The sequence below is a fragment of the Leopardus geoffroyi genome, chromosome D4 (assembly GCF_018350155.1).
Source record: "Leopardus geoffroyi isolate Oge1 chromosome D4, O.geoffroyi_Oge1_pat1.0, whole genome shotgun sequence".
Classification (NCBI taxonomy): Eukaryota; Metazoa; Chordata; class Mammalia; order Carnivora; family Felidae; genus Leopardus; species Leopardus geoffroyi.
Window position 1 is genome coordinate 74089389 of NC_059342.1, and position 27180 is coordinate 74116568.

At 46.1% G+C, this 27180-nt stretch overlaps 1 protein-coding gene across 18 annotated transcripts in view; it reads left to right on the forward strand.

Moving 5' to 3' along the window:
* Positions 1-27180, forward strand: part of ZNF618 (zinc finger protein 618) — a 185971-nt gene that overhangs the window by 17641 nt on the left and 141150 nt on the right. The window contains exon 1 of one of the 18 annotated variants that reach the window (XM_045469517.1): positions 11564-11868. The exons of the other annotated variants lie outside the window; for them this stretch is intronic. The gene's annotated coding sequence lies outside the window, so the exon portion shown is untranslated. Of the gene's footprint in view, positions 1-11563; positions 11869-27180 lie in introns of those variants that run through there. 18 annotated transcript variants of the gene reach the window in all.

Here is a 27180-nt window from a genome sequence, read left to right on the forward strand (position 1 = left end):
AATGGCCGTGACGGGGGCGCCTGGGTGGCGCAGTTGGTTAAGCGTCCGACTTCAGCCAGGTCACGATCTCGCGGTCCGTGAGTTCGAGCCCCGCGTCAGGCTCTGGGCTGATGGCTCAGAGCTTGGAGCCTGTTTCCAATTCTGTGTCTCCCTCTCTCTCTGCCCCTCCCCCGTTCATGCTCTGTCTCTCTCTGTCCCAAAAATAAATAAACGCTGAAAAAAAAAAAATTTAAAAAAAAAATAAAAAAAAAGAAATGGCCGTGACGGGGAAAAGACCAAGTTGAACATTGATGTTATTGAACAAATCAGCAATTCGTCTTCCAGGAACATTCACAGAAGGAATAGGTGTGTCTGTATACCATGTGAAACACGCATGAGTGCTCACAATTATTTGTAAGATCAAATACCTGGAAACAAAGAATTAAAAAAAATTCATCCTGGGGCGCCTGGGTGGCCCAGTCGGTTAAGCGGCCGACTTCGGCTCAGGTCACGATCTCGCGGTCCATGAGTTCGAGCCCCACGTCGGGCTCTGTGCTGACCGCTCAGAGCCTGGAGCTTGTTTCAGATTCTGTGTCTCCCTCTCTCTCTGCCCCTCCCCTGTTCATGCTCTCTCTCCCTCTGTCTCAAAAATAAATAAACGTTAAAAAAAATTCATCTTTACTTCTTTTATTTTGTATACGCTTTGTTTTCTTACATTTAAATTGATTATCTCTTTGGAATATATTTGCTTTGGAGGAGGGGCATAGAGATTAGGCTCTGTTTTTTTCCAAATGTCTAGCTTCTTGCTGTAATGCCAAGAATTGAATAATCCACCTTTTCCTTCTGGATTTGAAATGCTGACTTTCTCTGATATTAAATTTCCATGTACTTAGGTGTCTTTCTGGACTCTGATGTTCTCTGAGTGTACAGGTATAACACTCTTTTTAAGTTGATCACTTGCAGATAAACCTGAGCACTGGAATCATGTCTTCAGAACTGACCTGTAGAATAGCATGTATGTTGTTCACCAGGTTGGGCTGCTTTCTAGTGTGTTTTTTTCACCAGGCAGACGCTCTTTATTATCCAGACTGACCTCAATGCTACTACAGTGGCAGAAACTGAAGTTCAGTGACATTAGAGAACTTGCTGTGGGTGTCTAATTGATGTTCTCATTCACCACATCTGGGAGGTGACAGAGCCTGAGTCCAACTGTTAGGGCTGTGGAGTACTTTTCACAATGCGCTGTATCTCAGGGATGCTCAGGTATCTTTCCCTAGGGACCATGCGTACCTTGGCACAGAGCGGTGCTAATAGGTGCTTGTTGAATGGGATGGGAAGCAGTAGTCATGGTTTATTCAAAACAGATATTCCTAAACAGATTATTCCCTGGTCGCAGTTAGATGTTTGCTGATATTTGTTTTAATAAGTTAATTTTTAAATAATTAAAGTAACCTAATGATATTACAGAGAAATCAGAAAGTAAGGAAATAAAAAGACTATGGTAAATAAATGCCAGCCCTCTTATATTCCCTATTAAAACTTCGGTGTATTTTCTTCTAGTTATTTTACAAGCATATTTTTATTATTTGAATCATAATGTATTAGTTTCGCTTCCTGCCTTTTCCTTCCCCCATCTTTTGTCTTCCTCATTGTCATTTTTAAAGGCTGCATAATAGTCACAGAAAAGAATGTAGTTTGTTTAACCCATACTCTATTGTTGCACATTTAGGTTGGTTCTAATTTCTCTTTAATATGGTTACACTGTAACGAATATTTTCATAAATAGAGTATTCTGATATTTTAAAGCCATCTCCTTTGGATATATTCCCAAAGAGAGATTACTGGATCAAGGGTAGATATTAGTGTAATACATTTCCATATATCCTGCCCCTTTTGGGACAATTATTGGTACCAGGCTTTGGGAATCTCTGTTGATTTGGAAAAGAAATATAGCAGATTCTTTAAAAAAATTTCATTGACTTTATTATTATGAAAAGGGTTCGTGTTTAATGAGGAAACCTAGAACATATATGTAAAAAAGACTTCATAATTGCATACCTCTCCGAGATAGCTGTGTTAATTTCACATCTGTTCTTACATATTTTACTTATTACACACGTATTAATTTTTCAGGAAATTATTTTTAATCTCATTTTATTAGCCAGAATTCTCTAATAACTTGGTTTTCTGCATTTATGCTGATAAAACATTTTTGGGTGATGATCCTTCCTCTTTCAAGATCCTAAACACCTTCTGAATTTATTTATCCATTAAATAATTGTCCTAATTATGGCTGGTGACTCCTGATAGGCACCAAGGTGATGAAACAATATGGATTCTGTTCAGAGTCACATACAACATGCTGTAGAAAATGTTCAGTGTTCTAAGACCGGTTGCTGAGGGTATTTAGTGGAGGGAAAGTTGAATCCTGGTAAAGAGAATCCAGGGCAACTTCCTGGAGGAAGTGGTATTTGAGTGTGAGTTTGAAGGACAGATAGGATTTGAGGGTCTAAAGATGGGTCTGTGGGAGGAAATGGTTGGAATAGAGCATTCTGGGCTGATGAAATTAGATGAATCATCAAAGAAAGATGAACTTCAGTGAATTTTTAGCGTTGAGTACTTATTATTATAAATCTAATTCCTTGAAAGCTGATGACTCACAAAATTCTGCCCAAATGTCATTATCCTTCATGGGAGCCCACCAGAATATTCAGTGTATCGGAACTCTTGTCTCTGAGGGGGTGCACGTAGGTGGGGAGTTAGAGGGGAATAAAGGTTAGGGCAAATGAGAGGAAGAAAGCGAGTCTTCGGTGATCTGGTCTGAAGTCAGAACAGTGCTTAATGCTGTAAAGTGCTTTTGCAGATGCGATCTCACTCCTGCCTCCTGGTGTCCTGACAGAACTGACCTCTGCAGGGCCTGTGCCCTGCTGGGCAGCAGCAAATGTTCATGACTGACCCACTGGAAGAAATACATTTTATATCACCGTCTCATATGCATGTACTCATAAAGGTAAAGCAAAAGCAGAGAACAATATTTACACTTAACCACTTGTGATGCTTTCTGATATAGTTTTTTAATTTTTAAATTTTATTTTTTTTATTTTAGAGTGCGCATGCAAGCAGGGGAGAGGGGCAGAGGGAGAGAGAGACAGAGAGAGAGAGAGAGAGAGAGAGAGAGAGAGAGAGAGAATCTTAAGCAGGCTCCATGCTCATTGAGGAGCCCAACATGGGGCTTGGTCCCACGACCCTGGGATCATGACCTGAGCTGAAACCAAGAGTCGGACGCTCAACTGACTGAGCTACTCAGGCACCCCTGCATTCTGCTGCTTTTTAATTCTTTTTTTTTTTTTATTAAAAAAAAATTGCTGGCTATGATTCATTAAATTGTCTACTGGATTTTCCTGCCAGGACCTCCCAGCTGTCCTGAGCAGGTGGAACCCAGAGCCGCTTTACCTAAACCTCCTGTCTAGCAGGTAAGGAACAGATCAGAAATGTCCTGCCTGCTTGGCTCCCTCATCCTCGTGATAAGTAGTGATCTTTGTTACTTCCCATTGAAGATACGAGTGCACAAAGCAGGCAGCCATGGAGCTCCTGAGTTGGTGAACTCAACTTGGACGTGGGCTTGGAGCAACTCCCCACAGACGACTGACTGGAGGTCTCAGGGCTTCCAGTGACACCCAGGGAGCAAAACTGTTAATGGAGATGAACTTGGAGAGGCCTACGATTATGGGTGTTTTTTTTTTTCTCTTTTGCATATAATAAGTTTTCTTCATGGAACACGAACCTCTTTCATAATAACAAAGTGAGTCAACAAAACGCTTTTTAATAATTTTTTTTTTTATTAATTTTTTTTAACGTTTATTTTTGAGACAGAGGGAGACAGAGCACGAACAGGGGAGGGGCAGAGAGAGAGGGAGACACAGAATCTGAAACAGGCTCCAGGCTCTGAGCTGTCAGCACAGAGCCCGATGCGGGGCTCGAACCCACGGACCGTGAGATCATGACCTGAGCCGAAGTCGGACGCTTAACCGACCAAGCCACCCAGGCGCCCCAACAAAACGCTTTTTAAAAGAGTTTATTTCCTTTCCAAATCAACAGAGGTTCCCAAAGCTTAGTACCGGCAATCCCTCTTTGGGAATATATCTAAAGGAGAGGATTTTAAAATATAAAAATACTTATATATGAAGATGTTCTTTATGGTGTAATTTTACCAAAGCCCAGCGTGAGTTGGCGGGAGTGTGCAGGGTGGGTCTAGGTGCTGTGGCACACGTGATGCCCCCAGGAAAAACAGTCATTACATGGCTGCTCTGAAAAGTGGGACAGCAAAGTGGCTAAGGATGTCCACTTTGTAGCCAGACTTCCGGGATGCAAAACCCACATCTGCCTCCTTCAGACCACATGACCTTGGGCATATTACTTAGCATCGGTTTCCTTATCTGCAAAATGGGCAGAGTGAGCATTAGCGGGGTTAATATTAAAAACACTAGCACAGTGCTTGACACATAGCAAGTCCTATGTAAGGGTTAGCTGGCCAGTTGCATCTGGATGCTTTTTTTTTTTCTTGCACAGAAAATGGCAGCTACCTGTAGGCTCACTAAGCCTGTGTCTGAGCCCATTTGGGTTATAGGACATGGAGGATGGAAGGACCGTAGGGCTGGATGCAAGAGACCTGGCGTTGTATAGTCTGCCCCTAGTCAGCCCTCAGGCCCGGGCTGAGTTTGCCGTGTCATTTTCCCTCTTGGAAGCACTGTTGTCTAGAATATGAGATAATGAGCTTTTTTGGTCTGCCTTGCAAAATTGTCATGAGGATGGAAACTCATTTACCCATAAAATGAAGAGATTGGACTTCACAGATGTCCATGTTTTCTTATGAATTCCAGCTGTGGTTGGTTATTGGGTCCATGGATAGGCCACGGTGGGCAAGATGCTGAGATTGATTAGTGATGTCTGCCACTGGGAAGGCAATGTGGTGGTAGCCTAGTTCACATTTGCTGCTCCTGGGCTGGATGGCTTCGTGGGCCCCACTTAATCTATGGCTGGGTGGTTTGAAGGGTTATAAAGGATTGAGAAGTTGGCTGTCTAGTACTGCCACCAAGAGCTGGGTGGGTTGAGTCCGTATTTTCTAAATGCATGTATTAAAATATCTTAAAGCTATAGTAACTGAATGAGGGTTGACCTGGCATAGGCATATACAGGCAGATAGATTTAATAGATTACAGTGCAGAAACAGACCCAACACATCCAACTATGTGTGTTAACTTTAGTTCCCGTACCACCCTGTTTTGGTTATTTTTGCTTTAAAAATATTGTAATATTTAGTAAATGTCTTTCCATATTATTCTGTTTTCAAAATTTTCATTAGTCTCACTTACACATATTCTAGCGGATGAATGCTGGAATCATTTTTTTTTTTTCAACGTTTATTTATTTTTGGGACAGAGAAAGACAGAGCATGAACGGGGGAGGGGCAGAGAGAGAGGGAGACACAGAATCCGAAACAGGCTCCAGGCTCTGAGCCATCAGCCCAGAGCCCGACACGGGGCTCGAACTCACGGACCGCGAGATCGTGACCTGGCTGAAGTCGGACGCTTAACCGACTGCGCCACCCAGGCGCCCCTGGAATCATTTTTAAAGGTAAAAATTGCCTTGTGATGGTAATTGTGTTAAATGTATGCATTTAATTGAATAGAAGGGTGTTCTTAACAGTATAATGTTTTTTTGTCCATTAAGGTTGTGGTCTGTCTCTTTCTTTGTTCATGTTCCCTTAAATGACCCACATTAAAGTTTTCCACCTAAGTTTTGGACTTTTATTTTACTTTATTTTATTTTAGAGCATGCGAGCTGGGGAGAAGGGCAGAGGGAGAGATAGAGAATGAGAATCCCAAGCAGGCTCTGTGCCCAGTGTGATCCCCTGTGCAGGGCTTGATCCCATCACCCTGGGATCATGACCTGAGCCAAAATCAAGAGTCAGACACTCAATTGATGGAGCCATCCAGGGACCCCTTGGACATGTATTTTTAAGTATATTCCTGGGTATTTGGTATTTTTGACTGTAAGGGGGATAATTTCCCTCATTGTGTTACTTTGCCTAATTAATTCAAGTACATTGAAAAGCTACTGGATTTTATGTGGCTGTTTTGTTAGTGGATAACTTACCATATTGTTTTTTTAATATTAATTTTTTTATTTTTAGAGAGAGATCACGAGCGAGCACCAGTGGGGGATGGGAGCGGGGTGCGGGTGGAGAGAGAGAGAGAGCGAGAGCATCTTGAGTGGTCTCCATGGAGCTGGCCGGATGCTCGGCTTGATCCCGTGACCCTGGGATCATGACCTGAGCCCAAATCAAGAGTCAGACACTCAACCAACTGAGCCACCTGGGCACAGCCCAGCCGCATATTGTCGTCTTAATTCCAGTGGTTTCTTGTGATTTTTAGATAGCTTGTAATAGATGCAGATAATATTCATTTCCCTTCTTTTACAACATTGTCCTTTTTTTTTTCTTATAGGTTGACTAGACCTTCTAGGCAGTTTGTATAATAGCAGGGATAACATGTATTCTTGTATTGTCTTATTTCTTCTTTTAGTAGGAAGGATTTAAGCATTTTCTAATTAAGTCTGAAGTTTTATTTTGGTTTCTGATACATATTCTTTTTTTTTTTTATTAAAAATTTTTTTAATGTTTATTTTTGAGAGAGAGAGAGGGAGAGACAGCACAAGCAGGGAAGGGGCAGAGAGAGAGAGAGGGAAACACAGAATCAGAGGCAGGCTCCAGGCTGTAGGCTCTGAGCTGTCAGCAGAGTCTTTTGTGGGGCTCAGACTCACAGACTGTGAGATCATGACCTGAGCCGAAGTCGGACGCTTAACCAACTGAGCCACCCAGGCGCCCCCCGTTACATATTCTTTATTATTAAGTAAGCATCTTCTGAGTTGCTAAGTTTATTTTTATTTTTCTTAATTTTATCAAGATGGAGGTGAGTGGTACGATTTAGGGGTGCTTTTAGCTCTTCTGCGTTTGAATTTTTCTTTTGCAGTGGAGTGTGAATCATCCCCTCCCCTACTGTAAGCCTGGTTAGTAATAAGAGGGGAGAAAAGGATGATGAATTTTAAACAAATACCTTTCATTATATACCCAGATGACCGTATGGTTTTCTTAACTTTGATCTGCTGATGCGGTGAATTATATTAATAGATTTCCTAATATTAACCATCCTGGAAGGAACCCATTTGTTCATGGTGTTCCATTATTTTAATACATTGTGGATCCATTTTGCAGCATTTTGTGTCCATCTCCGTTAGTGAAATTGTCTTGTGGTTTTATTTTTGGTGTGCTCTTTTTGTCATTTTTAAAATGGGGATTATGCTATTACAGTGGGTTATAAATTGGGAAGCTTTCCATCATTTTCAATGATCTGGAACAAGGTGGATAAATACACTGCAAATTGTGTACCTGTTGGTGGTAGCTGCTGAGATGGCTGTGTTGAGAAGGATTCTGAGGTCCTGTCATGTGTAAACAATTTAGTGTTTTGTACGAGTGTAGGAAATGAGAGTTTAAGCATGCATGCCAGATGTTTATTTGTAGTCTCTGCCAGGAATGATTTATATTGCATGGGAATTATCTATCTTTTGAAAGTTTAAAAGGACTAGTCTTTAAAACTCTATCTTGTTATACTTTTGGAGATGATTCTTTTCCACTGTAACCCTTTCTTCAGTAATTTTTTTGCTCTTGCTCTGGTTGAAAATAGTTTTAGTCATTTATATTTTATTAGAAATCTATTCATTTCATCAAGAATTTGAACCATATTTGCATAGAAAGAATACAACTTAAAAAAAATGTCCTCTGGTTATATTTTCTAATCTGATTTTTCTCCCTTATGTTTTTTTGGTTGAAAACTAATATCCAGGCCTATTTTACCCACCTCTTAAAACTTTGAAGTAATTTGTCACCTCTGACTACTTAAAACATTTCCAAATTATTATGTTTATGTTAAACCCCCTCCTTTCGCTTTCTTGAGATGTTTAAAAAAATTGAGTCCTTAAGCTCTTTCTTTTTCTCTGGTTAGTAATAAAAGTGCTTAGTCAATGAATTTTCCTCTGAGTACATTTTTGGTCACATTCTATAAACCTACTCTGACGCGTCGTAACTATTTTCTCTTCTAAATATTCCATACCATAGTTTTAGTTTTGATGTTCTCTTTTAAAAAATTTTTTTAGTGTTTATTTTTGAGAGAGAGAGAGAGAGAGAGAGAGAGAAAGAGAGAGCATGAGCAGGGAAGGGGCAGAGAGAGAGGGAGACGCAGAATCTGAAGCAGGCTTCAGGCTCTGAGCTGTCAGCACAGAGCCCAACGCGGGGCTGGAACCCATGGACCGTGAGATCGTGACCTGAGCCAAAGTCGGACACTTAACTGACTGAGCCACCCAGGCGCCCCGATGTTCTCTTTAAAGATGATTTAAAAGTATTAAATCTTTGTGATTCCTTTTTTTACATTAGTATTTATGTTTATTCATTTTTAGTTAATTGTGAGAGACTGTTGCCAACGATGGTTTTGCTTTTGTTAATTTTTTTTTTTTTAATTTAACGTTTATTTATTTTTGAGACAGAGAGAGACAGAGCATGAACAGGGGAGAGACAGAGAGAGAGGGAGACACAGAATCGGAAACAGGCTCCAGGCTCTGAGCTGTCAGCACAGAGCCCGACACGGGGCTCGAACTCACGGACCGTGAGATCATGACCTGAGCCGAAGTCGGACGCTTAACCGACCAAGCCACCCAGGCGCCCCGCTTTTGTTAATTTATAGAAAGTTTTGGATTCCTTTTTTCAAATATCAGTTTGTGTAAATATTTCATTTCCGTTCTGGGGCTTACTGTTTGCTACATATACGTCTGTTTCTCCATTTCAGATATCATGGACATTAATCACATTTTTCAGATTCCCTCACGAGCCCTAATAATTTTGCTTTTCCATTTATTATTTCAAGAATTTGAGAATCTGTTAATGTCTTCCAACAGTATAATGTTTCTTTTGGTGCTAGCTTTTGCTTTTTTTATTTTACTTTATATATTTTATTGCTGGGTTATTTAACAGAAATATATGTCTGCCTGCTCACATTTTATTATGGGTTGTACTCCTAATCTGTAAAAATAGGTCCTCCTTGACCTGTTCTATGTTTTCTGCTTTCAGTTGTAGTTTTTCTCATTTTTATAAAGCATTTCCTGATTTCACCTTTAATTCCAGTGATTTTTATAAAGTACTTTCTGCTTTCTGTTGTTGGAGTTTACCTGGTATAATTTTACATTTAACTTCTTATTTTACTTTTTCTTTTAACTTTTCTGTGCCCTTTAGAAAAATAGCTGTATTTCTTTCAGATAGCGTGTAGGTTTTTTATATTTAAAAATTCAGAGTCTGAGTGCCTGTGTCTTTTAATATGGAGCTTACCCCAAGTTATATTTATTATAATACCTAATGTGTTTTTTTTAAACTTCTTTCATCTAATTATAGTGTTCTCTTTTCTAAGTACTTATATAACTGAGAAGGTATTTTTGATTCCTTCTCATGTGAATGGCAGCTTGGATGAATAGAGCATTTTGGGTTACGTATTTTATCACTCAGTACTCCGTAGATGCTCTATAGTCTTATGTTGTTAATATTGGATAATTCAGAGGCCACATGGTATTTTATTTTGATGGTCGACTCCCGCACCCTCTCACCCTCATCCTTCCTGAATGCCTGTGGTATTCTTTTCCCCCTTGAAATTCAAGGGATATTCCAAGCAATATCCACGTTTTGGTGTCTTTTCATTAGTTTGCGAGGTGCACGGAATGTACTTTGTCTACAGATTTAGCTCTTAATAATAGGAACATTTTTGTTCCATTGTGTCCCACTGGGCTCATTTCTTCTTCGAATGGCAGTTATCCACATATATATCCATATATCCCTATTGTTAGTTTTCTGCATTATCTCTTGTTTTGATTATTTGAGCCTCTATTTCTCTCTTCTGAGGTTTGTAAGTGCTTCTCGAGTGTATCCTTTGGATGCCTTAACTCTGTTTTCTGTGCTGACGACTCTGCTCGTCCCTGCTCCTGATGCTCATTATAATTCCGCTGTGCCATTATTTGATTCCTTGTATTCTCTTCTGAATTCCTTGAGCTAACCCTTCGTTTTACTCTGTTCTTGTTTTCTTTAATTTTGTTGGGGATGCAAAGGAGAGTTTGTCTAAAATTTATTTTAGCTTCCTGGAGTAAAACTTACACGTGCTCCTTCCCTGAATCTCGAGTAGAACGCTTTTCTCCTTTTTTTATTACGCAATTTTGTTGCACTTGCCCTCTCCCCTGCTCGCTTCCTTTAATCCTTCTAAACGGAGGCAGGTATGATTTAGTGTGGTGTAGACCCTACAGTGATATCCGCAGCAGGCTTCCTCGGGTCTTGGGTTGAAAGGGGAGGGCCAGGTGTTGTCCGTGTACAGGATGGGTGGGCGACACGGCAGCCAGAGTTTGAGGGGGCCGGGCCGGGGCTATAGGTTTTCTCAGTCTGGGTTCCATCATTGTGAGGCTCCACGGTGAAGTGCCCAGTGGTTCTGCCCAGATGCGTTCCTGATGGGGTCAGGGTTGAGTTGGAAAGTAGAAGGTAAGCCACCACTGTGATGTCTGGGATTCCCTATTGGTCCTATCACCACCCCCAGGGGTGACATACTTGATTTTCATCTTACCAGTTCTGTGTCAGAATCTCAAGGATGACGGCTATGAGATGGGTCATCGCGATGCCCTTCCATGTATCCTTACCTCCCTAACATCTAACAGAAATTCCTTGGTGGGTGGGTTTGTATGTGAAATCCCCTTCTAGATTTCAGGACCTCTTTTTTTTTTTTTTTTGTTTTTGTTTGTTTTTAAACTTTTTAATTGTGTTAAAATACAGTGTATAACAAACTTGATTATCTTCACCATTTTTGTGTATACAGTTCGGTCGTGTTAAGTACGCATACATTGCTGTGCTAACCCATCTTCAGAACTTCATCTCGCGGAATGGAAACTCTCCGTAAAGAACTCCCCCCCTCCCCGGCCCTTGGCAACCACCATTCTACTTTCTGTCTCTGAACTTGACTTCTCTAAGTACCTCCTACAAGTGGAATCATACAATATTTGTCTCTTTGTGACCGGCCTCGTGTCCTCGGGGCTCTTCCATGTTGTAGCCCGTGTCGGAGTCTCCTTCCTTCTCAAGGCTGTATAAGATTCCACTGTGTGTGCAGATGTCATTTTGTTTATCCCCTCCTCTGTCGGCGGACACTTGGGCCGCTGCTACATGTTGGTTATCACGAATACTCCCGTGAGCGTGAGTGTACTAACGTCTCTTCGAGATCCTGCTTGCCATTCTTTTGGGTCTATACCGAGAAGTAGAATTACTGCATCGTACAGTAATTACATGTTTGATTTTTTGATAAGCCACCATAACTGTTTTCCTCCTATTTAAAAAAAAAATACGGGGGCACCTGGGTGGTGGTTACACGTCCAATTCTTGACTTCGGCTCAGGTCACGGTCTCACGGTTTGTGAGATCGGGCCCCACGTTGGGCTCTGCGCTGACAGCACAGAGCCTGCGTGGGATTCTGTCTCCCTCTCTCTCCGTCCCTCCCCCGCTTGCTCTCTATCTCTCTGTCTCAGAGTAGGTAAAAAGAAACTTCAGAGTTTCAGAAGTATGCTGAATGAACAGAGTTGTGTCGCGCCCCACCACGTCCCATGGTCCAGCTTCAGCCGCCATCGACATGTTGCTCTTCCTTTATTACCTGTACCTTCACCGACTTCCCACTCCGCGAGGATGCTGGTTATTATGTTATGACAGCTGTTTCAGGAAAACTCACATAAGGAAAATGGACAGGGACAGTCATAGCTGAAGGTTTGGGTAAGTGCATATACCCATGGAATTCCTACCCCTGTTGCCACGTGGAACATTTCCAGCTCCCAGAATGTTTCCTTGGGTCCTTTGTCGGTCACCACCTCTTCCCCCAAGAGGCAGTGGCTGTTCTGATCACCTTCACGTTAGACTGGTTTACCTGGTCCAGACCTTTGTATAAATAGTGCCTCCTATTTATATCCCTGTGGTCAGTCTCTCAGGGTGGGGAGGAGAGGAGGCATTGGTGGTCCCTACGCCCTCTGCCACACAGGACTCTCCCCTTTGACCCCTTTGCGGCTCTGGTTCACTGTCAGGTTAGCTGGCCACTGCCTTTGGTCTTTGTTTTCATTTGCCCAGCCAGTGTTCTACATTAGGAGCCCCGTGAAAAAGCCCCAACATTGAAAGCTCAGTGTGTTTAAAAAGAACTAAAACTCAGTGTGTTCAGCCCTTCCTTTTTGTTACAAAAGCGGTTATCCATATATGAAAATTTTGAAATATAGAGAATTAGAGGCAAGTAAATCCCTTGTTCTATCGCTTTGTAATCACGATTAGCAGTTCTCTGTTAACTTTGTCTTTTCTCTAGGTGGCCTTTTATCCTTTGTGTAATATAGCTGTCATCATAGTGCATACAGTTTTATGCCCTGCCTTTTCCCTTTAACACTGAAACGTCAGTATTTTCTTGGCCAGCTGCAGGAATGTCTGGTGGTCATTTTTCATTGGCTCCATGGTAGTAGGGGGGGGGCGGTCATAGGAGCATTTACACTGTGCCTTCTACTGTTCTAAGTCTTCCTGTTTTTAAGTCCTCACACCGTACCTGTGAGGTATGCACTGTTACTCCCATTTTATAGATGGAGAAATTGAGGCCGAGTGAAACAAGTCACACATTTGATGGGGAGGGAAGCCAGAAACCGAACCCAGGCATCCTGACTCCCATCCTCGACACCCGTGCCCAGTGCTTATTAACTCCGTCATTTCTGAGTGGGCTGTACAGGGATCTTTTCCTCCATTTTGCAGATGAGTAAACTGAGCCCGAGAGAGGAAAGGTGACTTATCTGAGGGTAGGCAGCAAGGAAGGGGCAGGGTTGAGGCTGGGATCCAGGCTGGAAACCTCTCCCCCGTTTCTGGAGGTCCTTCGTTCTGCTTGGGGGGGGGGGGGTCCTGCCTTGTGTGCAGTTCTGCCTCAGGGTAGAAACACTCCTTCTTTTCAGTCTTCTGGTTTTCCTCTCATTGTTGCCTGCCGTTCTTCCAGCAGCCCCAAGTCCGCTGACCTCTCTGGGCCTCAGTTTCTTCATCTTTAAAATGGGCCTCCCCTCTCTCCCACTCGTATCGGGGCTGTCGCTTCAGCCCGTCTCCCCGCCGTGGCCGGCCCGGTGCTTCGCAGACACTTGCAGGGAAGTGTACTCGCGGCTGAGTGAGCATCTGCTTCCCCATCTGGTCCCAACTTTTTCCTTAATTACCCGCTGAATTGGCTCTAACAAAATGCTGACAACTTGAGTGAGACATTAGCTGATACATCAGCGCCCGTGCCAGGGCTTCGCGGGCTTTTCCGGGATGTGAAAACTCCGGCGCGGCGAGGTCCCTTCTTCCCTGGCCGGAGTCCCCGTCCTGGCCAAGTGGCGGGCCCCGCCGGGGCTCGGGGTTCTCATGGGGTCTCGTGGCTCATAAATGCCACCTCGTGTGGTGCTGCACCCAGCCTCTCTGGGGTGTCCTCAGGGCTGGGTCACAGACCTGGAAGTGAGTTTTGTCTTCTCTCCTGCCCCTCCCTTGATCTCTAACCTTTCAGGTCTTTTGTTCCAAGCTGATATTCTACAGATAAAGTTTGTTTTGTTTCATTTCTTCTCTTTCCCGGCAGATCTAGAAGCAGTGGGACTAAGGAAGTGTGCCCCAGCAGGAAGAAACTGGCCTGGGTTTTCTTGGCTTCCGGGGGGCTCCTGCAATGCCTTTTTGGGGCCTTGTTTTGCATCTGCATAAAGGGGTCTGATAAGGTGTGATACAGGCTCTAATTCTGATATCCTGGATTCTAAGAAAAGGCCGGGCTTCTGTTTTCTCATCATAAGTCGGGTCGGGAGCGGCTGTGGCTGCCCGGTGGGGGGAAGACCGTAGGCTCAGGAGCCAGCCATTCTAGATTCTAGTCTTGCCTCTGCGGTTTCCTCCCTGTGTGACCTTGGGCAAGTTGTTGAACCTCTCTGTGTCTCAGTTTCTTCTTTATAAATTGGAGCTCGGATTGGGGCGCCTGGGTGGCTCGGTCGGTTGAGCGTCCGACTTCTGCTCAGCTCACGATCTCACAGCTTGTGAGTTCGAGCCCTGCGTCGGGCTCTGCTGACGGCCTGGAGCCTGTTCCAAATTCTGTGTCTCCCTCTCTCTCTGCCCCTAACCCACTCTCATTCTGTCTCTGTCTCTCTCAAAAATAAATAAACATTAAAACTTTTTTAAAAAATAAATTGGAGCTCAGAGAACCTTATGAGAGAGTTAATAATGAAGCGTTAATACATGTAAAGCAACTGGCACGCGGTCGCTCAAATGTCATCTGCCCTGCCCCTTATCTTTTATGTGTAGCACGTTAAGTTAATATACTCAGTTTAGGGCGCATGATCGTTTTTGGCTCATTACAGTCCTTCCCCTGCTTTATTTAGTTATTTCTTTCTATCCTTATCCATTCTCCTGGCTCTGCTCCTCTGCTCTGTCCAATATTCTATATATTTAACGTGCATTTTTTTTTTTGTATGTTTATGTGTTCTTGCAAAATGTGTGCTGTCGTTTGTGTGCATGTTGAAAAAGTGTCCCATCAGCGCTCTAGTGTCCAGATCTCATTCTGTTTCTCACTTTTGCCTCTCAGCTCTAAGTGTTTGAGCTCCACCGTGTTACTTTGAGCCGCTGGGTGGATTTTACCCATCCTCCGCTCAGGGACGGATGCCCCCACCCCAAATAAAGCTGCGACCAGCATCTTTGTCCGTGCTCCCACGTGGACTTCAGTGAGACCTTCGTTACGATGTGTACCCAGGTGTGGAATTTGGGATAGAATGAAAAAGAGGATATTTGAAAGAAGCGAAAGGAATAGATGTTGTCATACCCCAAATTGAGTAAATCATGAATAGTACTTAGCCAATCAAGAAGTTGTCTGCCTCCTGGGCTTGCCTTGAATCCCAGCTGAGGACCGCTTTTGTTTTTTATATTTGAACTTGAAATCACACGGATACACATGCTCTTTGAAAGCAATTCAGATGATGCAGAAGTAAGCAGTATAAAGAACGAAATTGAAAGAGCCCCTTCGCATTGACCCCACATCCTCCTCAGCCCCATTTCTGGTAGGTAAGCACTGGTGACTGTGGAGTGTCTCATACTGGTCTTTTTTTATACGTTTACAGGCACAGATGTGAACCTTTCATGTTGTCGTACGTAGCTCTGCTCACCTAGTAGGATGTCATAACGCCGTTTCATGTTAGCCCTAATAGGTCTGCTGCAGTTTTTATCAGTGTTCACTGTTCTCTTTTAAGGGTCTGCCATAGTTTATGTCACTAGCCCCTTTCTGATGGGTATTTTGGGTGTTGCCAGTTTTCTGGCCCTTATAATCCCCAAATCAGCACTTCTTGTGGTGTTGGTCTGCTGGTGATACAGTCCTTTATTTTTGACAGATACTTTTGCTACCTATCGAATTCTGGGTTGATGGGTGTTTTTTTTTCTTTCAGTACTTAAAAGATGTTACTCCACTGTCTTATGTTTTATTTTATTTTTTGTGTTTTTTTAATGTTCATTTATTTTTTTTTTTAATTTTTAAAAAAAATTTTTTTTTTTTCAACGTTTATTTATTTTTGGGACAGAGAGAGAGCATGAACGGGGGAGGGGCAGAGAGAGAGGGAGACACAGAATTGGAAACAGGCTCCAGGCTCTGAGCCATCGCCCAGAGCCCGACGCGGGGCTCGAACTCACGGACCGCGAGATCGTGACCTGGCTGAAGTCGGACGCTTAACCGACTGCGCCACCCAGGCGCCCCCAATGTTCATTTATTTTTTAAAGAGAGAGAGATAGAGTGTGAGCAGGGGAGAGGCAGAAAGAGAGGGAGACATAGAATCTGAAGCAGCCTCCAGGCTCCAGGCTCTGAGCTGTCAGCATAGAGCCCAGCGCAGGGCTCGAACTCAGGAATTGTGAGATCGCGATTGGAGCTGAAGTCAGAAACTTAACTGTGACTGAGCCACCCAGATGCCCTTATTTTTATTTTTATTTTTGTACATTTTTAAAATTTATTTATTTTGAGAGAGGGGGTGGGGAGAGAGAGAGCAAGAGAGAGAGAGAGAGAAGAATAAGCTGGAGAGGAGCAGAGAGAGAGAGGGAGAGAGAGAATCCCAAGCAGGCTCCATGCTGTCAGTGCAGATCCCAATGCCAGGCTCAGACTCACAAACCTGTGAGATCACGATCTGAGCCAAAATCCAGAGTCGGATGCTAAACCGACTGAACCACCCAGGCACCCCCACTGTCTTATGTTTTAACGTTTTTGGTGAGGAGGTGACTAATTCTTACTTTGTTCCACTGTACCTTATGTCTTCTTAAACTTCCTGACCACTTTTTAGATGTTCTTTTTATCCTTGGTTTGAAGCAGTTTGATTGTGATGTGCCTCAGAGTGGTTTTCTTTGAGTTTGTTCTGCTTGGGATTCATTGAGCGTCTGGGTTCTGTGGGTTTGTACTTTGCACCGGATTAAAAACTCTGGGGCATTATTTCTTCAAATAACCTTTTCTCTCCTCTCCCTCTTTTTGCCTCTTTTTTCGGGACTCCAGTTGCATATGTCTTAGGTCTTTTGACGTTGTCCCACAGCTCATGATGCCCTGTTTGTTTTTGTCCCTCTTTTTTCTCTGTTTCATTGTTAGCAGTCTCTCTTGTTGTGTCTTCAAGTTCATCAGGCCTTTCCTTCTTCAGTGTCTGATCTGTTCTTCATCCAGGCATTGTATTTTTCATCTCTGGAAGGAGTCTTCTTTAAATCTCCTGTGTCTCTTTCTGACATGCTCATGTTTTTCCTTCCTTCTGGAATTTACGGGGTATGTTTATGATAGCTCTTTTAATGTCCTTCGAGTCTGTCGTCTAGGTCGTTTCTGGGTCTCTTCCTATTAATGAGTTCTTCTGCTTTTTTCATGGCCAGTGATTTTTGACTGACAGACGTTGTGAATTTTGCATTGCTCAGTGCTGGATGTTTTAGTCTCCCTTTAAGTATTTTTGTGGTTTATTCCGTTATTGCTGTCGTACTTGTCTCCTGATTGCTGCCGTAACTACCACACACTTAGTGGCTGACAGCCACGCAGATTTATTACCTTATAGTTCTGGAGATATGAAGTCCAAGTTGGAGTTCACTGGGCTAAAGTTAAGATGTTGGCGGGACTGTGTTCCTTCTGGAAGTTCTAGGGGAGGATCTGTTTCCTTTTCTAGCTTCTAGAGGCTGCCTGTATTCCTTGGGCTGTGGCTCCGTTTCTCCGTCTTCAAAGCCAGCAGTGTTGGGCGCAGTCCTCATGCTGCCTTTTTCTCTGGTTCTGTCTTCTACTTAGCAGGACCCTTGCACCCACTCACCTAATCCACAGTAATCCTCCCACCTCAAGGTCATCTGATTAGCAAGCTTAATTCCATTTGCCTATATCCTAACATATTATGTCCACTACTGGGACATAATATGCTGGTGCTGGGGATTCGGATGTGGAGACCTTGAGGGGGACGCATTGTTCTGGCTACAGCTGTTACACTGTGTAGGACCACCAGAGCTCTCTTTACCGTAGAGCAGGGTTTGGCATACTCTATCCATGGGACCAATCTGGCCTGCCACCTGTTTTTGTAAATAAAATTTCATTGGAACACAGCTATGCTCATTCACTTTTGTGTTGTCTATGGCTAGTTTCATTCCACAGTGACCCACAAAGCCTAAAATATTGACTGGCCTTTAAGGTGTACCGACCTCTGGTCTGGGGGGGGGGTCGTCATACCTTTCTGAGTACTCAACCCAGTGCCATTAGTTGTTATATTTTCCCTACTTTGGCTGCTGGGGATGGGAACTATTCTTAGCTCTATGTGAGCCCTGAGACTTTTTCTACTTTGTTCTTTCTGGTGGTTCTTGGCCTGGCCTCAGGTGGTTTCCGTGCGTGCATGTGCTGATTTGTACGAAAGCAACGGAAGAGTTTGAGTGTACTCCCTGGGCATCTCTCTCTTCTCTGACTCTACCCTGCATATCACAGCTTCCTTGCCCTCCCCACTTCTAAACTGTCCCCTCAACTTGGGGAAATCCCCTGAACTCTGTGTGCTTCGGTTCTCCATCCCTACACTGCAGCCTAGAAATTCTCCAGCCTAAAATCCTCCAGAAATTGCTTTTCCTCTCCTAGGGATTACTATCCCGTGCTGCCTTTTGTCCAGTTCTTAGAGATCATTGTTGTGTATGTTTTGTCCAGTTACTTGGTTGTTTAAGGTGGGCGGTAAATCTGGTCCCTCTTGCTCGGTCAGGAGTAGAAGCCACTTACATTGTATTATTTTGCATTTATGAGAGTACTTTTGGAAGATAGCATATTGGAAGAGGCTTCATGAAGAGAGTCTGCATTTTTAAAAACAATTTTTTAATGTTTATTTTTGAGAGAGAGAGACAGAGTGTGAGTGGGAAAGGAGCAAAGAGAGAGAGGGAGACACAGAATCCGAAGCAGGCTCCAGGCTCTGAGCTGTCAGCACAGAGCCCGACGTGGGGCTTGAACTCACCAACCGCGAGATCATGACCTGAGCTGAAGTTGGACGCTTAACCAACTGAGCCACCCAGGTGCCCCAGAGATTCAGCATTTTAATGATACTGCAAATTGGCCTTCGTAAGGGCTGTGCCACTGTGCTTTTGAGAGTCTCGTTCTAGTAGCAGGGGTTGTGGGGGTAGATGATGATAGGGAATCACTTTGAGCCCTGTAAAGGGTTGGCAGCATGCCAAGGGTTATGGCTCTTAAAAAAGGGCTTCCCCTAGCTGTTCCTCTTGTGACTTGGGTGTCTGATGGCCATTTTGCTCTGCCAAGCTAGCCTCAGGGGTGCCGGGGGAGGGGGATCTTCTGCTAGGCTGCTACTTTCTTTCCTGACGTCTGTTAAGCACCTACAGACTCTAAATAACATTTCAAATGCTGCGTGCAGTCACTGTGATATAGTTTCACTCTCTCCCACAACCGTGGGAGCTGGGGACGAAATGGAAACAGAGAGGTGGCATGGTTGGCCCAGTGTCATACAGCTAATTCCCGGCAAAGCATGGATTCTTTCTGCCTTTAAACCAAGTCTGCCAGTTCGTAAAACAGACCACCCATTTTATCAAGACCCCTTAGGCTGCAGGTGACAGAAACACATCTCACATTTGTATAAGCCCAAAGGGACATTTATTGGCGTGCCTACTGAAGAGTCCAGGGCTGGATCCAGACGCATTAGAAATGCATTGCTCTCCATGTCTCAGCTCTTCCTTCCCGGGGTTAACCTACCCTTCATGCAAGCCCCTCCCCAGGTGGTGGCGGTGGTGGCATCTTCAGGCTGATTTCTAAGCCCGGCGGAAAGAGAGTACCTGTTTCCCAAGGATTTCAACCGAAAAGGCCCAAGGAAGGCTCCCACTGGCCCAGCTTGGGTCACAGGCTCCTCCCTGAGCCAGTCACGGTGCCAAGAGGATTGTTTTCTTTGGATTGGACAGATGTGGGTCTTGGAGTTGGGGTCTGGGGACAGCCCGTTGAAGCCACTCCGATTATGGGTTCTGGAAAGGGTAAGATAGTTCTGTTTTGGAAGAAGGGATGCTGAATAGATAGAGACAGAAGTGTCGGTTTCTCCCGTTTGACCTTCGTTTGAGAAGTGACATCGTGCCGTCCTAGGTTCTGACCATTAGCTCTTCTGTTTGCATGTCGGGCAGGTGAGGACAAGGATGGGGATGAGCCATCGGGGGTGTGGTTGAGGCTGGGAGAACAGAGGAATTGTGTGTGGGGTAGGGCGGGGGGAGGGTAGGTTGAGTTGCATGTAAAAGAGGGAAGCCCACCACGATGGGCACATTCTACTTCTGAGGCTGCTGCACAAGACGCCCTGTGAGGTTACACCTTACCAGGCATTGGTACCCAGAAACAAAGGCCCAGCAGTCTGGGGACACCCCCAAACTCCATCTGTCACCAGCAGTAGGTGAGCACTTCTCCGAGGGTGGTCCAGGACCTCTGGCACTAGAACAGCTAGCAGGTGCAACCCCCATCAGCAGACGTGCTGGTTCCGAGTCCTGGGGGAGGGGGAGGTCGGAAGTCCGAGGTTCCAACTGTCTCCCTGTCCGAGGTTCCAACTGTCTCCCTGTCCGAGGTTCCAGCTGTCTCCCTGAGTGCTGCTGACACATGCCACATGCCAAGAGCCTCACTTAGGTGACCGACTATCCCTGAACTCGCTGTTTTCCTTGAATGGATTTTCCTTAAAGGATTCTCCTTTCTCCTGATGGGACTGGTTAATAAGCTTATCCAGTTTCCAGGATTTCCCTCCTTCAGGTTCGAACTGCTCCTTTCGGGATAAAGGAAGCGTCACCATTTGAGCTTGGGGTTGAATCTGATGTGTGGGATCCCTTTCTAAAGAGCTCAGCAGTATTATTTTCCATCTGGCACTTTCCACGTCTCGAGACGTCCACTGGAGATAGTGTGCAAAGGAAGGATAACACACAATGTGCCTACGTTACTTTTTCCTTAAAGTGCTTATTTTGAGAAAGTGTGCGTGTGCAAGGGGGGGGGGGAGGGGCAGAGAGAGAGGGAGAGAGAGAATCTCAAGCAGGCTCTGAGCTGTCAGCGCAGAGCCCGACGTAGGGCTTGATCTCATGAACTGTGAGATCATGACCTGAGCCGAAACCAAGAGTTGGATGCTCAACCAACGGAGCCACCCAGGCGTCCCCCTACATTTCTTTACCAGGAGGTGGTGACTGTGCCAGTGATCTGTCAGGATTGGTCATGAGAGCAGGGAGGTGCAGATGTGTCAGAGAAATGGAGCCTTTGGCTTGGAAAAGTTCAGTTGACTACTCTGACTCCACATTTCATCTGTTCCTAAGTCAAGACCCTGAAACTCTGGAGGATAAAGCATGATTTTCACCTGCTGCGAGATTTCAAAACTCTTTCTAGGCCAGGAACCTTTTCATAAATGAAATCTTATATAGGAGCTCAGTATATTGAAGAGATAAAGGCAGTTTTTTAATTGGGGAGGGAGGGCCACTTTATGACTTTGGTGAGCCCTAGGCATTTTTGCCTTTGTGGGCACCTTCCTCCATAAGAAATATTAAAAATTGTATTTTATGGCTGCATTGGTATAAAGATGAGTGTATTAATATTATACGTTCAGCATTTTCTCCATCCTGAGGGTTCAGTTTCTTTAGTCTGATTTTATTTATTTATTTATTTATTTTTTAATTTTTTTTTTTTAACATTTATTTATTTTTGAGACAGAGAGAGAGCATGAACAGGGGAGGGTCAGAGAAAGAGGGAGACACAGAATCTGAAACAGGCTCCAGGCTCTGAGCTGTCAGCACAGAGCCTGATGTGGGGCTCAAACCCATGGACCTTGAGATCATGACCTGAGCCGAAGTCGGACGCTCAACCGACTGAGCCTCCCAGGCGCCCCCTTTTTAGTCTGATTTTAAAAGAAATGAAAGTATTGGGGCGTCTGGATGGCTCAGTTGGTTGAGCATCTGACTTCAGTTCACATCACGATCTCACAGTGCATGAGTTTGAGCCCCGTGTCGTGCTCTGTACTGAACCCTCAGAGCCTGGAGCCTGCTTTGGAGTCTGTGTCTCCCTCTCTCTCTGCCCCTCCCCTGCTTGCACTCTGTCTCTCTCTCAGAAATAAATACACATTAAAAGTGAATGAAAATATTTTTGTGGGCCCTTAAAGGTATGTGGGGCCTGGGCGCCATGACTCCTCTGCCTGATGGGGAGGTCAGCCCTGAGCAAATAGGCCCCACCTGCGTGGCCACTCCTGGGGGGCCCCCTAAGGCAGGCTGGAAGAGGGGAACCCAGGCTGGAAGAGGGGAACCCAGTTTGAAGACTTTGTTTAGACTCATCACCTGTATCTTACCAGACACTGTCCAGCCTCCCCGGGGAAGAAGAATCGTAAGGTATCCCAATTTAAGGGTGGAATGTCAAAGTCATTTCTGTCTGTCCCCATCCCCCCTCCCTGCAAGCCAGGCCTTGTTCTTCAATATCTCTCCTTTTTTTTTTTTAAAGAGAGAGAGCTCGAGCAGGGAAGAGGGGCAGAGGAAGAGAGAGAGAATCTCAAGCATGCTCCACACTTAGCAACACGGGGCTCGATCCCATAACCCTGGGGTCACGACCTGAGCTGAAATCAAGGGTCAGGCACTCACCTGACTGAGCCACCCAGGTGCCCCTTGTCCTAAAGTCTCGTAAGCGTCATTCCTGCCACATGATCGTCTGTCTGGCCTCTGCTCGAACCCCTCTAGGGACAGGGAACTCATTACCCTGTGTTCGTTCTCCATTCTGGTCCACTGCTGTAGGAGTTTGTGGTACCTAGTGAGCTCCTGGATTGATCGCCATTTGTCCTTTAAGCCAGTGAGTCCTGAAGGGCCTGAGCCATGGTAAGCTGGGAAGGGAGTCCAGGAGCTTGGGGTTTGAGGTACAGTGCTGCCCCTCTGTTGCTGTGTGGCTGCATGAGGACACTCTCCTCTCTGACCTTGAGGTACCTTGTTTTGGGAAAGGAGTGGGTTGGATGTGATGGTGCTGTCATACATGCAGTGTGTGATGTGAAAGGGAAACTGAGGCATGTCCTCGGCAGGTGCTGTCCACAGCTCGGGGTAGAGAGTTTGTTGGCTCTTGCTTGGAGGCCAGGGGCCAGAGGCTGCTTGTCCCCCTACCGAGACCCTGTTATACCTTGACAACAGACGTGGAGAAAGTGTGGGGTGAGGAAGGGGACCGCTCAGGTGGCTTAGGATGATCGCTCGGTCCTTGTCCCCCACTTGACTGCTCATTGTTCCTGAGATTAGGCGAACTTGGCTGTCCCAGAGCTCAGTGGCCAGCTGTCTAAGTGCCCTCATGGTGCTGTGTGCTAGCAAGTTCAGCTTGGTGACCTGCTTTTCCCTGGGGCTTGCTGTCCCCAAGGCCTGGGCACAGCAAAATGGGACTGTTTCTTCCCTTTTCCCCTCTGGTCCAGCCTCCCTAGGCCCTGGTACTTGGTCAAAGGGTGCTTTCATCCCATACCCTGCCCCCATGGTGCTCAGGGCCCAGCCTGGCTGCTCTATGACTTAAGACTGCTCCATGCCACCTCTTGTCCTTGCCATACTAAGTGGCAGTCCTAAGCACACCGTGATTTCCGCCCCCTGCACTTGGTACATGTTGTCTCTCTTGCGGGGTTCTGGTGTGATGGCTTCCCAGGCCACAGAAAGAGAGGGTGTAGGGTGAGTCCCTGTCACGGCCTCTAAATGGGGGAGCGTCCTGCCCAACCAGCTTCAGGGCCACGCCTGCCGTTTGCTCACCTAGCCTCTGCTCTCTGCTTTGTAATTACTGATTCCTGCCGCGTCCACTTACTATGAGCCAGCTGGAGTGGACTTGCCACCCGAATGCCAGCTTCAGGGATTTAGAAGTTTCTGGAAACAGTCACTTCTTGCTGGCCTAATGAGTGTGTCTCTGCCAGGGGTGTGCAGGAGAAAGCGGGAGCGTGTGGGGGGCTGGACAGGACATCTTCGTGGGCACAGGTGAATTTTCCTTTCTCTTGGGTCTGACTCTTCAGGGTTGTTTTCTCTGTCACCATTACATTAAAAAAAAATTTTTTTTTTAACGTTTATTTATCTTGAAGGAGAGAGAGAGAGTGTGAGCAGGGGAGGGACAGAGACAGAGAGAGGGAGACAGAGAATCTGAAGCAGGCTCCAGGCTCTGAGCTGTCAGCACAGAGCCTGCCTGACACGGGGCTCAAACTCATGAGCAGTGAGATCATGACCTGAGCTCAAGTTGGACTGAGCCACCCAGGCGCCCCTGTCACCATTACATTTTCACTTAAATACCTCATCCAGTTATATGCCAGGGGAAAAGTCCGTTTCATAGAGTGTTTTATGGGAAACCACTTCCCTCCATCCATCTGTCCATTCTCCCTCCCTTCACACCTACCGAGAGCAGGACCACTCCTGTCCCAGCCATCGAGAGTCTGGCGTGAGGGATAAGCCCAAATGCTGAGTGAATTCCAAGTCAGTGTGCAACCTTCTGCCTTCCAAGCAGTGTTTTCTCATAGAATCTTTGCTTTTTTAAAATTTTTTTAAAGCAGTTCGTCTTACTTCATTGTAAGAAGTAGCAAATGCTCTTTATAGAAAAAGTTGGAAAATGCAGGAAAGTACGAGGGAAGAAAGGAAGTCACCTGTAGACCCCTAGCAGATGCTTACACCTTTGACATTTTGATCCTTTTCCTTCTAATTGGTGTGTGTGTGTGTGTGTGTGTGTTTAATTAATTTATTTTGAAGGCGAGAGAGAGTGTGAGCATGAGTAGGGGAGGGGCAGAGAGAGGGGGAGAGAGAGAGAGAGGGAGAGAGGGAGAATCCCAAGTAGGCTCTGTCAGTGCAGAGCCAGACTTGGGGCTCGAAGTCACAAACTACGAGATCATGACCTGAGCCGATATCCAGAGTCGGATGCTTAACCGACTGAGCCACCCAGGTGTCCTGTGTGTGTGTGTGTGCATGCGTGCACGTGCTTTAATTTTTTTTTACTGTTTGTTTATTTTTGAGAGAGGAGAGACAGAGCATGAGTGAGGGAGAGGCAGAGAGAGAGGGAGAGGGAGAGAGGGAGACACAGAATCCAAAGCAGGCTCCAGGCTCTGAGCTGTCAGCACAGAGCCTGATGTGGGGCTCGAACTCACAAACCGTGATACCATGACCTGAGTCAAAAGTTGGACGCTTCACTGACTGAGCTACCCAGGTGCCCTCGTAGATACAGTTCTCTCCTGCTTAAAAGGGAAAAAAAGGCTCGACGTTGCAAGATTAGCATTTCCCAACTTTCTTGTAAACCCTGTGGTTTGGGCCGCACGGTGTTCCATGACGTGGCGGTATCCTGGTTTTCCCAGCAGTGCCCTGTTTGGGGATCTTTTGCTATTTCTGTTTCTCCCCTATTATAAATAATGCCATGAAGAATATCTTGTAAGTGAATTGATTTTCCTGTTTTGGATTGTTTCCCAGACTTTTTCTTCCAGAATCTCAGGGATCACCCAGAGCGCTTCTCTCCTTCAGCATGTGCTAAGCATCACCTGGAGGGCGTTTTAAGCACAGCTCTCAGGCTTTGCCCCCCAAGCCCTGATTCGGGGGGTGAGGCGGTGCCCTGGAGTCTGCATTCTGACAAGCCCCGGGGCGGGCTGCTGCTGGTGTTGGGGGAACAGAGTGCCATCAACCAGCCTCTCCTTTGTGGTGGGGGAAGTTGAGGCTAAGGAGACGGGGGGGCGGCTGGCCGTGGCCTGGGCCAGGCTGGGGATGGGACACCCCCCACCCTTGCCGCCGCTGTTGCCTGGGAACCCTGCGGGGGAAGGCAGCACTCGCCCACCTGAGGGAACCTGGCCCATCGGAATGTTCCGGCCACACAGGAGGACAGAATGCCCAGCGTCGGCATGCACGTGGGCCCAGGGTGAGGGCTGCTGGAAGAACGATACTGGTGAAGTCCACAGTGAGTTGTGTAAGCGAGAGCGAGTGACAGCCACCCTAGGATGCAAGGGGTTAAGCAGGCGGCTGGCACAGCCTCCCCGGAGCCAAAGGGGGAACTCAGGAGTAAGTCGTGACTGCCTAATTAATTCAATTAAACTCCTTCATAAGCTCCGCTGGTGTCAGTAAATTGTTAAAGTCTATTAAAAACCCAGTGGAACGTGATGAGGGTTTGGGGATGCTGCATCACCTTTCTCGAGTTTTCCCCTCGTCCCCACCCCCCCTCCCGGAGCGGATGCGCCAGAGGAGGGAAGCATGGGTGCTGGAGCACTGTCTGGTGCCCCCACCGACCTGCTGTGCGTGCTGCGGCAGATCCCACTGCTCTTGGGCCTCAGTTTCCCCATCTGTACCGTTAAGTGATGGACTGTATCTTGAACACCCCTTTGGCACCAGAGTTACGAGGATTTTGCAGCCCCTTCTGGTCAAGGGCAGCTGTTCCCGCAGACGCGCTGCCTGGTCTCTACCCTCCCTCCACATCAAGTTCATTTGGGCAGTTTCTTGGGGCCACTGTGCGGACAGGTGAGCCCAAGGGGAGGTGCAAGCTCTGGAGATAGGAGTGAGCAGAGCCAGTTTCACCCAGCAGCCGTGTACTTTCTCATGCAACAACCCCATCCAAGCTGGGTGTTGTGTCCCCAGCTTTTACTGGTGAGGATACCGCGGCTCCCAGGATCGGGGCGATCTACCCACAAGTAACTGGTGGAGTCGAGATTTGAATTCAGAGCTGCTGTGCCTCAGAGTCCCTGTGGGTGACCGCTTTCTTCTGCAGATGTCTTTAAAATGAAGCCGCCCTCCCCCCCCCCCCCCCCCCCCCCCCCGGCCAAACTCTGCAGTGTGCAACATTGCAGTCTTGGGAAAGAAAACACCAGGCATGTTCTTTTTCTCTAGCCAGTATCCAGACGTGAGGAACCCAAAAGACAGGGTGACATCCTTGTCGCTGGAGGTATGTAAGCATCAGTTTGTGATGAAAGCCGGCAGGGAAATGGGCAGGAATGCTCCTTGGTGCGTGGGCACTGGAGTTACTGTCTTGTGCCAGATCAGATCCCCTTCAGCTAAGCCAGCCTGGGTTCCAGAGCAGCCTCAGTCATTAATCAGCTGTGGCTCCTACTTTCCTAATCCTAGAAGTTAGGCTCGATCCCCGCATCTTTGAAAGGTGGCTAAGGCAGTGCCCCGTGGGTGCTCTGCAGGGCGAGGGGCAGAAGGGAGGGGGAGAGCGTGAGTTTAGCACCAGATACACCTGTGAGCGGAGCATATTCTGTCTTCGAGATCCAGAGCAGCCGTTGGACCTTTACAGGCTCTGAAAAGTCCCTCAGTAAAGCAGAGAGATTAATTTTGTTTACCCAGCCTCCCCCAACTCGGCCATTCTTTCGCTCTCCAAGCACATCTTTTGTTTAATGACCTGCTGGCTAAGGTGAAGAGATGGAAACGCTTAAATGTTACCCTCGGAGAGACCTGCCTTTTAAGGTGGTCGCTTTGCTGGTGCTTTCTGTCGCGAGAACACCCTCTCTGTAACTTGGATAAGCTAGCCCTTAGCAAAGCGGTGTCTGAATCCCCAAAGTTGGGTTTTCTTGAGCTAAAAAGTCCATGTTTATTCTAGGCTCCTGGAGGCCTGGCCAAGTGCCAGGAGCCTCTCTTGCTTCCAGAAGGCCTCAGTAGCGAGGTCCT